General features: G+C 33.0%; 1 pseudogene; it reads right to left on the bottom strand.

Moving 5' to 3' along the window:
• Positions 1-9,012: 9,012 nt before the first annotated feature.
• Positions 9,013-16,978, bottom strand: part of LOC149543963 (uncharacterized) — a 64,322-nt pseudogene continuing 56,356 nt past the window's right edge.

Here is a 16,978-nt window from a genome sequence, read left to right as displayed (position 1 = left end):
TCTTGTCCATCTAAAATTGATAGCTATTGAAGTGAGAACCATAATGCCCAGTAGAATGTCCAGAACTTGGACCATATCCTCCAATTAGAGCCAAGTGACCAGCACTTGGACCATAACTTCTAGCAGCACCATGATGACTAGTACTTGGACCATAACCTCTAGCAGTGCTTGCACTTGGAACATAACCTCCAGTGGAATGGTCACCATGCTTAGTATTTTGCCATGGGGACGTGTACATAGAGCTTTGACTGGGATAAGAATTATATCCTGTATCAAATGTGTTATGTGCATCTGTAGGTGGCTCTAAAGCCTCTGCCATGAAGTTCTACGACAAGAATTACATAAACATTTTTAGAACTACTTTTTAACCCATATGCAAAAACAAATCGTAAGAGCCATTAACAAATCTGATAATATTTGTAGTACAAGTTAAAATTCTAATAAATTAAGTTGTATGCATGATTTATTACATCTTAAAAAATTGATAGTTCCAATCCATACATGGATCAATGAGTTTGACTCAAGAACTACACAATTGAATCTTGATAGCAATATCATAAATTGACTTGTTGAGAAAATATCTCGTACTTATCAATTGATGAGTATAAGGGGATTTCTAATGATTGGTTTGTAAGGCACAACACTTCATGTAGGTTTTGCAAATGAGTTTGCAAGCATAGTGGGTTTAACCATAGAGGAAACTTTGTAGGATGCATGCTCAAGCTGGAGTAGTACTAGGATGGGTGGCCTCCCAGGAAATCCCAATGCTCCATCTCTATGAGCATCACCTAGACCAAATGGGTGCTAAGAGTTCCATTCATTCTCATGAGAGATGGGTTAGGTGTGAACTATGAACCATTGCTCATGAAACATGGGTCAATGAGTTTGAATCAAACTACATAGTTGAATCCTGATAGCAATATAACAATAGTAAATTTGCTAATGGAAGGATATCCAAGGGGATGACCCTATGAGATAAATAAATAAAATCCCTAGAAATATTACATCTGAGGTATTCATGTTGTTCATTTCTAATTATTTCGTGGCTTATCTTTTTGATGTGGTTATTGTGCTTATCTTGGACATGAAATTCACTTACCCAATAAGGCACATATGCATGCTGTAATATTTGGTGATATTTTTATGTGGCACTAATAAAGCTTTTTTGGTACAAAAAGTAATACTAGTTTAATGTCCATAATTAGGGGACTGAATTTTGTATATATGAAAAAATATGACCAAATTAAGGCATGCCTATGTCCCTGCATGCTCTTTATTCAAATGTTGCTTACATGTAATAAGATTGGGATTATTATCTTGTGTTATCCAATTTACCTATCATGGCATCAAGAATTCTACAACAACACTTTATTAGATTGTCTATAGGAGCTGAGATTTTCATTGAATGTATCCATTCAAGATGGTTCATTTCTCTGTCAAGTGAAGCCAAACATATGAATAATGAATGATTTTGTGTTTCCAAATATGTTTATTATGTATTTACAGATCATACTATCAAAAGATGAACTTTATTGATTCATGATTTAATCTACAGTCTAAATTCCTAGAAGAAAGTTGTAAAATGTGGAAAAGAATAGACTTGTTTTGAAGTCGAACATTTTGTACTTCAGAGGCATTCCAAAGGATAGAGTCCTTATTAGACTTGAACCTGAACCAGTCATGCAAGTACAATTAAGGTGTTTTTACATAATTATTTTAAATTAAAAGTTATTTCATCAACAATAGATCCCTACTTTAGGAGTGCATCAACACCTTTAATGAAGTTCATTTTCTTGGTTGCTTTGACTGTGCACTCTAGCAGAAATGCCTAATATAAAAGAGTTGTGATAGGTGAAGACCAACTTTGCATGCTACATCTTAATCACTTTATTAAAAAATACTCAGGGCAAAGAGAAATTCTACATCTTAAAATAAATTATCTTCATCACAGCTGTGAACTCATAGTATTTGCATCATTGATGGATAATGTTGTTATAGGATTTCATTATCTCCTTCAATGCCAATAGTGTGATAGTGAATAACATTGGCCAGGTGCATCTATCAAAAATGCATTTTTAAATAGGCAAACAATGTAGCCACAAAATAGATTTCATTAGTAATGTATGTGCATTCTCAGTAGTAGGAATTCATTATGTTCTTCAATGCCAATGGTGTGATGGTGACCAACATTAACCAGGTGCATCCAAGATGCCTTATTTATAGGTTAGATTGATAGATAATGTAGCCAAAAAAATAGACATCATCATAATGTATGTATAATCTACATGTAGAAATGAATCTCTACCCTATATAAAGTATATCTTCCTGGGTGAATAGACTACACCTTGGCATAAATTGCTTGTAACAAAAACTTTGTAGGAGGTCGAGATGACCAACTTGTCAATCTAAATCATATTAATAGAAAGTATGTGGACAAAGGGTCCTTGGATCATCCAATAGGTTTTTACATTACTTTCTCTATTGATAGAAAACAAAACAATATTCAATATATGGTGTAGGTTTATATTTGTTCATCTAATAAAGTTGCAGGTGAATATGAAATATTTTTATATCAATGATTTAATGGATGTGAAGTGGTCCATTTAAAAGTTCTTTAATGAATTGGCTAGGAGTTGAACCAAGAGTCTTTGGTTTGTTGTTGTTAATGTATAGATTACTAAAGATTTATACACACACACACACACACACACACAGAAATCCATAAATAAGATGATGAATTAAGTAATCGACTCATATCAACTTCATCTAATCCAAAATCAATATATATTAAAGTGTCTATTATGAATTTGTTTGTCAGCACAATTAATTAAATGACTTTGGATCAGTCACATCGATAGATGTGACTCAAATATGAGTCACAACTATCAGTCATGAATCTTGTATTAAAAGGAGTCTGCCATATATATGTTACTTCTCCTACCCTATTTCTGCAATATGGTGAACAAATACTTACACAAGTCTTTGAGTATAGAAAAGTACTATAATCTTATTTCTCATCCTTCAATATATTTTGTAGTGCATCGAATCTTCATCAAATTTCAGTGTTATATCACTTTCAATAATATTAGTGTAAAGTCTGATACTTTAACATGGTATCAAAGTAGGTTTATTATTAAATAAATAGAGAGCAATCCTGATATCAGATTTTAAACAAATATTATTTGAAATAAAAAAATGGTGAATGGCATGAGGCTGGAGGAAAAATTAGAAGGGGATTTAGATTTTGTATGCTAGAAGCTTCAACTAAAACTCTTACTCAAAGAATATGGCCTAAATAAATATATTGAAAAATTAGATTCATCACCTAAGGGAAATGATGAAAAATGGGAGAGTGACAACAACAAAGCTATGAAAATTATTGTAGATGGTGTTAAAACTCATCTACTCCTTGTAATTTTAGAATTGGACACTGCATATGAGATGTACAATGCTCTTGAAAATATGTTTGAGATAAACAATGTTGTTCGGATTATTAGATTAAAAGATAGAATTGTCAAATATTAAAATGAATAAAGGAGAGAAAAATTCATCTTACTTCATGAGAATAACTGAACTTCAAAATCAACTCTCATCTGTAGGACACATCTGTGATGGAAAGGAGTTAACAATAATGGCTATTAAAGGTGTTCCATCATCCTAGGATACATTCAAACAAGGGGTATGCTCTCGGTCAAAACTACCTAAATTTGAATGACTTAAAGCTGATTGTATACAAGAAGAGTGTATGCAAATAGCTCGAGGTCAAATTGCTTCCTCCTCCAAAGGAGATTTACAAGTTCTTTCAACTCAAGTAAATAAGAAGAAAAGTAAATTCAAGGGAAAAAGGAAGCCACCTAATTTCTCCAAAATGTAATGTTATAGGTGTGATAAAATTGGACATCCAATATCTAGATGCCTTGATAGAGTTAAGCCTCAAGCTTCATTTGCAAACAGTCAAAATTCTAATGGAAATTTTAAACACAGTGCTTTCTATTTAGTACTCTCTAGTGAAGCATCAAATAGATCAAGTACATGGGTAATTGATAGCTGAGCCTCTTGACCTATCACAAGTTTTAAAGGATAGCTAGACTCTTTACAAGAAGACTATGTTGATGAAGTAACCATTGGAGATGATACAAACTATCTTGTAATGGGAATAGGAACATGTACTATTCATCTAAAATTAGGGAAAACAATTGAACTTACTAAGGTACTATATGTACTTGGCATAAAAAGGAACTTGCTTTCTATCTCTGCTCTTGAAGATGAAGGACTTAGAATCACATTTATAGAAGGAAAAGTCTTAGCTTGGCCTAAGAATTCTAACATTGAAAATGCATACAAAATTGGCTCTAGACATGGATGTCTTTATCAGATTAACTTTGTCTCTCATTCAACTCTAATTCATGATTCCTTCAAAGAAAATGAAATATGGCACAAGAGATTAGGTCATCTTCATTATTGAGGATTACCTTCTATAGGAAAAATGGTAATAGGTATACCTAAACTTAATCCGTATCATGAAGGAACCTATAAAGGTTGTGCTCTAGGGGAGAATATAAAAACTACATTCCATAATAGTCAAACCAAATCCAAAGAAATTCTAGAACTTATTCATTCAAACTTATGTGGTCATATGTCAGTTACATCTCTAGGAGGTTCTCTATACTACATCATATTTGTGGATGATTTCTCTAGGAAGACATAGATCTATTTTCTTAAAAGTAAAGAATCTAAGGAAATCTTGACCAAATTTAAAGAGTTTAAAGCCCTTGTAGAAAATCTTTCTGGAAAGAAAATAAAAGTATTAAGAATAGACAATGGTAAAGAGTACATTTCTGATATCTTTATCTATTATTGTAAAACTATTGGGATAAAAAGGGAGTTCTGTGTTCCTTATAATCCCCAACAGAATGGAATAGCTAAGAGGAAGAATATATCTATAGTTCATTCTACTAAAGCAATGCTTCATGATCAAAATCTTGAAACTTTTATTTCGGATGAAGCTTCAAATACTATTGTTTACCTTCAAAATAGGTGTCCCTACTCTTATCATGAATTTAAGACCCCTGAAGAGGTATTTACCAGGAAGAAACCTAATCTTAAACACATAAGAATTTTGGTTGTCTTGTTTATGTACATATTCCTAAAGAAAAGAGAACCAAACTAGAACCCTCAGGAAAGAAAGGAATCTTTATAGGTTATAGTGAAACTTCAAAAACATATTGTATCTATATCCCTAGACAAACAAATATTGAACTAAGTCAAGATGTTATATTTGATGAAGATTTAGCCTAGAAAAGATCAAAAGTGAATCAAATTTAGAAGAAATTCTAGAAGGACAAAACTCTAAAAATGAGAGGGAGTCTCTAATGGAGGAAGATAAATCAATTGAACCCATGGACATTACTCACACTTTTGATGAAAAGAAAAGACCTCTATGGGCCAAAAAGCCAATTGAAGAAAAAAATTCCATTCCTTTAGATTTCATTAGGGAGAGGGAATGTCCTAATATATAATACTCAAGTTACATTGCATTAATGAGTGAAATATCTAAATCTAAACTATCTAATGTAAAAGAAGCTATAAAACATCAATGTTGGAAAGATGCCATGACAAAAGAATATAACTCCATACTTAAAAATGATGTTTTGGATATTGTTCCTAGACCCAAAAATAAATCAGTTGTCTCCTCAAAATGGCTATTTAAAATTAAACATGTTGCAAATGGAAGCATTGACAAGTACAAAGCAAGTTTTTTTGCTAGAGGATTTTCCCAAAAGGAAGGAAAGACTATGAAGAAACTTTTTCTCCAGTAGCTAGATATACCTCAGTCAGAACTGTTTTAGCCATTGTTGCATCCAAGGGATGGAAAATTCATCAAATGGATGTAAAGACTACATTTTTGAATGGTGTTATAGAAGAGGAAGTTTATCTTGAACAACTAGAAGGATTTAAAGTACACGATAAATAATCAAATGTCTACAAATTGAAAAAGGCATTATATGGATTGAAACAAGCTCCCCAAGCTTGGTATGAACAGATAGATCAGCATCTAACTAAACTTGCATTCTCTAAAAACATTGTAGATCCAAATTTATATTACAAAGTAATACAAGGGTATATGTTAATCATGGTTTTATATGTTGATGATCTTTTGATTATAAGAGAAGATCGTCTAATCAAAAAATGTAAACAAGATCTCATATTTCAATTTGAAATGAAAGATTTAGGAATACTATGTTATTTCTTGGGACTAGAAGTATTGCAAAATTCAAAGGGAATCTTCCTAAATCAAGGCAAGTACACTTTGGATCTACTAAAAAAATTTGGCATGTTCGATAGCAAGGCAATGAAAACTCCTATGGAAACAAACCTCCTAAAACTAAAAGAAGCAACTGAAGATTTTGAAAGTGTTGATCCAACTCTATATCAATAGATAATTGGTTCTTTAATGTATTTGGTGAACACAAGACCTAAAATTTGTTATGCTATAAATTTTCTTAGTCACTTCATGTGAAAACCTAAACAAACTCATTTAGTAGCAATAAAACACATTCTCAGGTATCTCAGTGGTACTATAGGATATGGTCTCAAATACACTAAAACTAAATTAAATTTAAAGGGATATATAGATTAGATTGGGAAATAAATTTAGAGAATCACAAAAGCACTTTAGGATGTTGTTTTACATTGGTCTCAGCAATGATATCTTGGTTTAGTCAGAAACAGTCTTCAGTAGCATAGAGTTCCATAGAAGCCAAGTACATAGTTGCATCTATGGGAGAAAGAGAAGTTGTATGGTTGAGGAAACTTCTATTTGGATTATTTTGGAATCCATTTCCACCTATTACTATTTATTGTGATAATCAGAGCTGCATCAAGCTATCTCTTAATCTTGTGTTTCACAATAGATCAAAACACATCAAGATACCTTACCACTATGTTTGAGAAATGGTTGAGAAGAATGTAATCAAGATAGAATATATTAGTACATAGGATCAAATTGTATACACTCTTACCAAACCACTTGCTAAAACAAAAGTGGAACATTTTTGCAAAGAACTTGGTATGATTGTAAAATCTGAGGACATGTTTTAGAGAAATTGATTATTGTACATTTTTATATATATTGTAAATAAAACTTTTATTAATCTTTAAGAAGTGACGACTTCAAAAAGATTTCACTTGTATCAAGAGAAGTTTTTGTAAAGTGGTGTTCTTATAATAACTTGTAGCATGATTCATTTTTTTTAAAGTGTTTCATGTAAGGGCTTTATCTTGCAAATCAATAACTAGGTGGTTGATATCATTAATTTAACTATCTACAAGTTGTTTGTATAGATATATTCTCGGTACTTGGTGTATATCTTGCCTGAATATTCTGATAGGACATTACCACATTGAGTATTTGGTGATCATCATTAAGTTGATGTTTTTGATAGGCCATTGCTCTTGAGAGATTGGTGAATATCATAAAATTGATATTTTAATAGGCCAACTCTCACATGTCACAATGTTTTATATTTTGACATTGGATAAAAGAAGTCTTCTGATCAAAGATCTCTTATGTGTGTTTATCTTACTAATCTAAGAGGGAGTTTTAATGTATACATTAGTAAAGAGTTATTGATGACTTGTATTCATGTGTGTGTGTGTGTGTGTGTGTGTGTGTGTGCGCGCGCGCGTGTGCGTGCGTGCACACGTGTGTTTGTCTACACACACACAAATACATAAATAAGATGATGAATTAAGTAATTAACTCATATCAATTTCATATAATCCAAAATCAATATATTAAAGCATATGTTATGAAGTCATTTGTCAACAGATTTAATTAAACAACTCTCAATCAGTCACACCGATAGACATGACTCAAATATGAGTCATGACTATTGGTTGTGATTCTTATATTAAAAGGAGTCTATCATATATATGTTACTTCTCCTGCCCTATTTCTGCAATACGATGAACACATACTTACACAAGCCTTTGAGTATAGCAGAGTAGTATATTCTTATTTCTCATCCTTCAATATATTTTGCAGTGCATCAAATCTTCATCGAATTTCAGTGTTATATCACTTTCAATAATATTAGTATAAAGTTTGATACTTTAACAGTTGCTAAGATACTCACCATTGATCTACCAAACCTCTCGGTGACCATTCCATCCATATGTACTAAAGGCTTTAGTGTTTCAAACGTGGCTTTTTTCCAACATCCTAAACATCAAGCCCACTTGATCCTAGTCCTAAAATGACATGTAGCAATTTTTATAGATTATCAATCAATTTAGGTAGATCAAATAATTTTTTCAAAATGGAAGCCACAAACAAAAAATGAACACCACCAAAACATAGACTAACACTCAAAACCTAGATTGTAAAATTGATAATTTGACTTACCTTGAAAAAATTGGAGATAGAATGACATTGAAAAAGAAAAATATTAATTCTAAGTTGCCCTAACATCAACAATTTGAGAATAAAATTGACTAAATTACAATCCAATAAATATTCAAGAACTTGTAACTTAAGTCTTGGCTACACCTCTATTTCTAGTTTCATTTATATTTCACCAAAATGTATGATTAAATGTTTACTATCTTAAACCCTTTTTTCCTTTTGTAAGGTAGAAAAACACACCTGGCACAAAGGATCAAGATGGAAGCTATGTTGAAGATTTGGAATTTTACTTCACATATTCATTTGGTCTAGATAAAGGGTCAAGACAGTCCAATGTTTACCCAAAATATGCAATACATTTGGATAGAGAAGCTAATTATTTTTGTTCAAGGTCATGATTTTATTGAGGCTCATAACAAAAGCATTAATATGCCAGTAGCAAGATGCAAGTATCAGCATGCACCCTACCTCCAAAGCAATCTTTTACTGGGTACTTGTTTTCTCAACTAGTAATCGTCTACCACTTCCATTGAAGCCTTCCACACAACCCAACTAATCAATCACAAGTCCCCTCAAATGCCCTTCCCTTACAAAATCACAAAATTTTAGTTGAAATCACCAAATGTTGATCTTTCTATTGCCTCTATAGCTACTCATTCTCTTGCCTCTGCAATTGCCCTTTCCCTTGCCTCTATAGCTATTTTCTCCATAGCTATTCTCTATGCTCTTCCTTGTGCTTCAAAAACTGCCCTCTCATGAGCCTCTTTGGTTGCCTCTCAACTATAGCCTTTTGTGTCTTTTCATGTGTGTTAATAGCTACTCTCTCATGTGCCTCCTTTGTTGCCCTCTCAATAGCTATTTTTTTTCTCTCTCTCTCCTTTTCTATTCTAAGCCTTTCTCTTTCTCATTCCTCTTTTTCTCTCTCCTCTCTCTCAATGAGCCTCCCAAGCTAACCTTGCTACCCTTTCCCTTTCTTCATGCTCAAAAACTCTTCCACTGGTCTTTCTTCTCTCTCTTGCTTTTCACTTTGCCTGGCCTTGACCATATCTTCTTACTTTTCCTTCTCTCTCACTTTCTTGGGAACTTTTAGTTTTTCTTCAGCCTTGTCCATGGCATCCTTTATTGCAAATACTAATGAATTGCTGCCAGTGTCTTCTTCATATGATGATTTATCCTCTCTTTGTTGAATATAACCTTGAGACCTACCCATTGCAAACTCTTCGAGATCATTGATTGAAGAAATGACAAATGGTTTTTCAGAACCAAATACTTCTCTATATGATTTTGAGGGTCCCTACTTGATCACTAGAGGAGGAGGTAACCTTGATGGTGGTGGGGCTGATGTAGGTTGTATAAAAAGTCAAATGTCACCTACAATAATCCATTTATCATAGACAATCTTTGAGTTGTAATTAGGCTTTTCGGGTAAAGAAGCCTCCGTTGAATTTAGGTTACTAGAAAATGTAGAGTCTTCATGAAAAGAATGGTTATTGGTATTTGAATAATATTTTATGGAAGCATCGACAATGCCACTTGGTATATCAAAGTCTGCTAAAGGGTCATTTGAATATATTTTGGCATTATTTTTCTCTAGGTTATCTACTAAGACTTTCTTTGGACATTTACTTTCCATAGCCTCTCTGCTATCCTTAGTTTGAGGACTTGAGAATTGATTTGTCTTCAATGGGTTTTGGTCTTTACCAAAATTATCGATGGGAGATGAGGCCGGGGGAACTACTTGAGAAAAGCCATCAAAGATATCATATATTCCAATAGTTCCATTGGTGGAACTTTTTCTATCATTCATACTAGTAGACTCAGTTGGCATGCCAAATTCTTCAAGAGGGTCATGAAATGTAGTTGATGATGCATTTGAGGAAAAAGAATCTACTTCTAAAACTACAACAAAAGGATCAGTTGCAGGCTTCTAGGAAGAATCATTGGGTTGCTAGAGCTTAGTCTTGGATGTGGCCCTGCAACAAAATGCGAGATTATTTGCCTAAAATGACTTCTTCCAACAAAAATACTATGTGTTTCCTACACAAACATAAAACCAGCAAGTGTTAAATCCATGATTAGACATTTAAATAATATATATAAATGAATAAAGGGAAGTCTGAGTGAAAGGAATTGACATGTTTGATTAGAGAGCCATGTAGGAAAATTTTGAAACTAAATATGTATTTGTAAAATTCACTTAAGATTTGCAGAAAATCAAAAACACAAATCCACTAAAGCTTTTAGTTCAAAGATTTATGGGAGTTTTAGATTGGTGCTTGTAGTCACCATGAAGAAGAAAGATCGATATTTTTCTCAAGAGAATAGTGATCACTATAGTATGATTGTATGGTAGTTGGAGATTGCCAAAAGCTTAGCATTTGGGACATGATTATTCATAATTAAGGTAGTACCATGGATGCAATGTAGTTGGAAGATTCTTGGGTTTGCTTCAAAAGAAAGTTGAGCTTGGAGTCACAATTCATGGGTTTAGGAAAGGTTGATCCATGCCAAAATGCAACTAAAATTGGAGATCATTGTTAAAGATTTGTATGAAATATGTGGAGAGGCAAAATAGAAAAGAGGTCTCATGTCATTCAAAGCTCAAAAAAATTGAAGCATTTGATGAAGATGAATTTGAAGTTGTCAAAGAATACCAATGAAAATATTAAAAGAATTACTTTGCTATAAAAATTAGGTTATTTAGTCAGACATTTCAACAAAGATCAAACGTGTTGTCTTTTAAACACCCACAAGTGTATAAAGATAAATCACAAGTTCTAGAAATTTGTTGTATTTTTTTGAAGAGTCTACTCTCTTGAAGTTGTAAATAAATTAAATTAGAATGTCCATTTTTTCTTGGAAAGTTCTTATAGTATAAAGGCTATAGAAAATATTTGGAGTCTGCATGAGTATGTATCTAGGTTAAGGGTCATCGAAGGTCTATGTAGGAGAGTACATTTCAACTCTATAGATCAAAAGATGAGGAGAATAGTTGTTTGGAATTGTGAAAAATAAGCGAAATCATTAATTGATAAGAAAGGAATATGGTTGAATACCAAAACATTATTTATGTAAGCATGTTTGAAGCTAGCAGAAGCCATTCGAATACCAAAATATCTATAATGTGATTCTATGGAAGATCTTGATAAAATAAGAGAATCACACATGAACCAACAATGTACTAGTAAACAAAAGGTGAAAGCTCATGGGTACAACATCTTAATAGCAATATGGGTGTAAATTTTCCCAATTAAACTCTAGCTATGATAGTACTTTAAAAAGTACTAAAAACCCAAAACAAAAGTGACAAACAAAAGCAACTGAGAAAACATGCACCACAATAAATTTTAAATGGAAGCTGGTACACTTAATAGTTTCATAAACACCATACAAACAAAGAAAGTCATAACATCTAAATAATTGAAAACAATAAATTATGTTTCAAATTACCATTCCAAATACATATATCAAAATATGTTTTCAAGGTCCCATGACATTGCAACAAGCAACTGACAATAGCACACATTTTCAAGGTAGCATGCCATTACAACAAAAGTTTCCTATCAGTAGGAAGTAAAATTATTAATAGAACTACTTAAAATTAAGCTAGGCCTTTAGAAAGTTAATAGTAATAGAAATATTTATAATTTGGGCCAAGGCCCATCCTTGAGAAAGTGCTACCACTTTCCTTTCAAGCTCACCTTTCTTAGCACCAATAATCTTGTCAATTGCATTTCCATCTTTAATGAAGATGAAAGTTGGCATTGTGTACACTTCCCACTCTGTAGTCACATCCTACATAACCACAAATTGTGATATATTTCATTAACCTTCCAATCCATATGTTTTTCCTGATGTAGATTAGTAATCAAAGCAAAAATATGGATTGGAAAAAGTGTATGATAGAGAAACTTGACCGAGAAACTCAAACACTCAAAAATAAAATTAAAATCAACAAATATTGATAGAATCAAATCTCAAATCCCTATTAAGCTCAAATAGAAAAGTAGAGCTAGCAATAAGAGGAAGATAAAGTATTAGCAGATTTGTCTTGTCTGAATTTTGTGCCAGACTTCCAAACAATACATGCTTCCACCCACTCAACTGAAATAGATGCCCTAAAATTTTTGGTTTCCAATACTAATAATACTACAACTCCAATGCTATTAGAGGAAACATATCAAGTAAATCTATGAAATGCACAAGTAGGATAAAAATGGGCTTCTTTGAGAATTGACTTTAACAAAATCTGAATTGTGTTGCTTACAACAATCGATCACTAACCCGATATTACCCATGAAGCCCCAATATCACCCATGAAGCCCCAATATCACTTTCAAATTTCCATGCCTATGCAAGAATGAAAAATAACATAAAAGTATCATGATATGACTATAAGCCCACATGAATATATCAATTTTAACATACTTTTTAACCAATATACTTTTAACATATTAAGGATATGACTCAAGTTGGTTGAAATTTTGACCAACTTGGAGAAAACTTAGGACATTTTTGACCAATATAGGGATGGAAACCAAAAAATAAAAGAAATCATACCTTTGGTCAAAAAAATTGATAGAAAAACAAGTCCAAATGTACTAGTTGATGTTACACAAATGTTATACTCTAACTAAGTACTGCCAGTTGGAAGCAAGTTTAGAAGATGCAAAGTTTAGAGTTAGGTTAGTTACCAAAAGAGTTCAACAAAAACTGATTTAGGTTGGTTACCAAAGGAGTTCAGTGTAAACTGAGTCAAGTTAGTTACCAAGGAACTAAGTGACCTAATTTTTAGTTTTAGTTTACCTACAATATATTAGTTTTATTTATTAGATGGTACTATGCAAGTTGACTCAATGGATCTTATTTTTTTATTTCAAAGGGTACTCAAGTAGACTTGACATTGCATTTCATCTATATGAAAGGTCAAGCTGTGGATTGAGATATGCCAAAGTGTAGAAGAAAATAAGATGCAAATAAAGAAGGATATTTGATTTAGAGAAAAGTACCCAAGGAGATGCAAAGAAAATTCTAATTAGGGAGGATCTAGAGGATGAGTCAGAACAACAATCTAAGTCTGCAATTCAGTTACTTCGTCAATCAAGTCAATCGTTGTTACTCTCTAACAATTGTAGCGATGAAGAAATCTCCTAATAGAGTTGACTTAATAGTCATTTTTTAAATTCTCTAACTAGGTGGAATTTTAAGATTGAAGTGTTTGAAGACCTCTAGCAAGGCCACTCCTAATAGGGTGATTTAGATCATTTAATATGGTCACATGTAATAGTGTGTTTTGTAACCTTTAATAGGGTTGGATCCTCAAAGGGCTCACTTTAGAAGAGTGAAGATTTGTAACTAGTTGCATTGGTGGTTTTTCCAAATTGTGCCTCCACATTAAATCTTGGTGTCTCATGTGTTCATGTTATTTTCTTATTGCTTTATCTTTTTTTAACTAAGTTACTAAAGATTGCTACACATAATTATCTCAAGATTGTTTTGTTAACCAAGTTAGAGTGGATGTAGTGCCTCTCGTGTTTGTAGTCTATACCATGTAAATTTTGATTTGAGAGATACTTGATACTCTTATTTATGTACATTGAGATGACCTGAGGGTCAAATGTATACTTTGATTTAGTACCATAGATGCTTTACTGCTATGCTATTCAGATTATCATTTTTGCATGTTGATGCCATTTTGAATTGATAGTAGATCTATGATATCTAATTTTTTGGTACTTGGACATATTTTCTGATTATGTTATGCGATGGATTTTATGCTATAGTTATTTACTTCATTCGTCTCTTTATGTTTTATGTGAATGTGAGTGATGTAAATGGATTATTTGGGTATAACTAAATATATGTTTAAATTAGTTATTTAATGCATTATTTCTTTAGCTATGATATTATATGCAATTGAACTTGATTGTGTATTTTAGTGTATAGGATTTATATCCCTTGAAGTGGCACTTGGAGTTAGTGATTCAACTATTCATATTTTACCAATGTCATCCCTATATGGTCAATGTATCCTTATTTTAATTTTTTAAATTAATACCTTTTGGTGATTATTAAATCCAAACTCATCTGCATTATGTGATTAGACCAATAAATGTGTCTATGCATTTAGAGGTTCACATTGTCGTAAAAATTGTTTAGTGATTTCCTATAATTTTGGGGTTTTGGGCTTTAAATCTTATTGGATTTAGTTTCTGGCCACTTTTCCTTAGGTGAATTCCCATTACGAGGAATAACCTATTTTCATTTGGGTCGATTTGAATTCTAGCTAGTCCAACTGACTATTTTCCCTAATCGACTATTCACTTGAAAAGTGAATAAGTTTGGAAAGAGGAATTTAATTCTTTAATTTTCTATTTTACAATTTAGAAAATTTGGAGAGGTTTTCTAAAATCCCCTTCTGAGGGATTGAGTTTTTGTTCATTTTGGGAGCTATGAGCATGGGATTTTCATGAGACCAATGTTGTTGGATCTAGATTGAGGAGACCTTGCTTTGCCATCACTTTCGCTAGTGTTAGCTAATTATTTATTTTATCTGCCTGATTTCAATTTCTACCCCTTTTTTCTATTAGGTAGAGCTTCCAGTTTTCTTTATTCTACTTCACTTCAGCTTCTATTTTTGGTAACTATTTGTTAGGAGGCTAAGAACTAGTGTTCCCCTCCATTTATGTTTGTCGGTTCTACACAGTTGGTTTGGTGTGAACATTTTCTCAGTTTTTGGGATGGGGGTTTGGGGTTTTGCACCATTATGCTGGTCATTTTTACATATGGTGTCTGAACCCAAAAATTATTGGATTTTTGGGCATTTTTGTACCCAAAGGTCAAATGGGTTTTTATTTTGAAGTTTTACATTTTTGGGGGTTTTTACATCATTTTGCATACTACCCTATTTTCTTAGATTTTCTTGGCATGAGTTGGGTCATGGACCTGGATTATTCATTTGGATGTCAGTTAGACCTTATTGCACTTTTATGTTGCATTGGGATGCATGCCGCATCTGTTCTCCTAAGTCTATTTTTGGTTGAGTGACTTTTTTTCTTTGTGTTCTCATCCAATCCTTGTCTTATGAACTTCGTGATGGTGGTGTGCCACACATGAGTATGTGCATGTACATTTAATGAGTGGCTTGCAAGTCTCAATCTTCCATGGTACTTTCAGAAGTTATGATCTTTAGGGTTGGGCTGGGAATTTGCATGCCTACAGGTGCTCATCATTAGATGAGTATGAGTAGGGTAAGGTAGCATATGGAGGGCGCTTCTATTTCGCAACTTGGTGTCATGATGTCATAGGGTTGGCAGAGGGAGTTTTAAGTAAGTGATAACTAAATAAAACACTAGGTGGAAATAAAATGTAAGATAATAAAATAATGCTTCAGTGTGTAAGCCTTCCATTGAGAAGTTGAGCCCACATAGATCTAAGTTTAGGCTTTTCAATGCCAAGTGACTCTCCATCATGTCATCCCCTACTTAGTAGCCCATTGAGTGTCTTACCAAGACCTATAGTTTATGCATTATCTATGTCTTAGATTCAGTCATCTTACTACCTAGCATGTGTGTTAGCCATGGATGTTTTCTTTGTGTGCATTTGTGGTTGGATCATCATCTCCACCAACATGGTGAAAGTGGGCCTACAAGTTCCATGTGGTTGGGAGACATAGCTACCTAAACAACTCCTAGGGACCAGTGTATAAAGATGACCTCTTGTCCTAGTGAGACCATTGCTAGATGTTTTCACTTGGTGCTTTGGGTTATGGAGTACATTTTCTTATGATTTATGCTTTCATTGGGATGCTTGTATATCATGTTCAGATGGTGTTTTATTGTCGTATTTCTTTATTATGATGATTATCGTATGATAGATGATGTTGTCTATATTTGTAGGATTATCTTATGCTTTACTTGTATCATGTAGATTTCCTTATGCTTATGTTTTAGCATGTTTTAGTAGTGACATCCTTATATGATAGTTTTGATGATCTGATCGGTAGCTTGGGATATTATGCACGGGGGATGTATAGGGCCCACGATGGTATTATGATGCTATTATGGTTGGGAGGAACCACATACTTAGTTTGGTTATACTATTCATTGCGATGCTATATATATTTATTATGATACTATTTTAGTACACTGTGATAATTTCCTTCTGTACTTTCCCTTCACTACTTGTTAGATGGTTTGATGCTATTTCCATCTTTCAATATTTGTTCAAGTGTCTTTTCTCTCAATATGTGGATTTGGTACTCCTTGATGTGCAAGAATTTTTTTTCTAGCTTTCTTCCTTTAATGTTTTCTAGCTTTCTATTCTGGATCCTTGCACAAAATTGTAGTTTTTCATTGGAGAATGCAAGTCCCCACATACTGTGTTGGGTTTCTTTGAGTGGCCTTTGGTACTTTCTCATGTGAAACTAAACACCATTTTTGGGTGTGTTGGATATTTGGCCAAGTACCTTCTTGTGCTGGTGAGTCCACATCCTCATGTAGAAGGTACTTCCTCATGTGGCCTGCTACACATCTTTGCACAAAAATCTATCTACTATTGGTCCTCACGCAA

The sequence above is a fragment of the Cupressus sempervirens genome, chromosome 8 (assembly GCF_028749045.1).
Source record: "Cupressus sempervirens isolate cs-2001-9-10 chromosome 8, ASM2874904v1, whole genome shotgun sequence".
Classification (NCBI taxonomy): Eukaryota; Viridiplantae; Streptophyta; class Pinopsida; order Cupressales; family Cupressaceae; genus Cupressus; species Cupressus sempervirens.
This window is presented reverse-complemented; position numbering and strand designations above follow the sequence as displayed.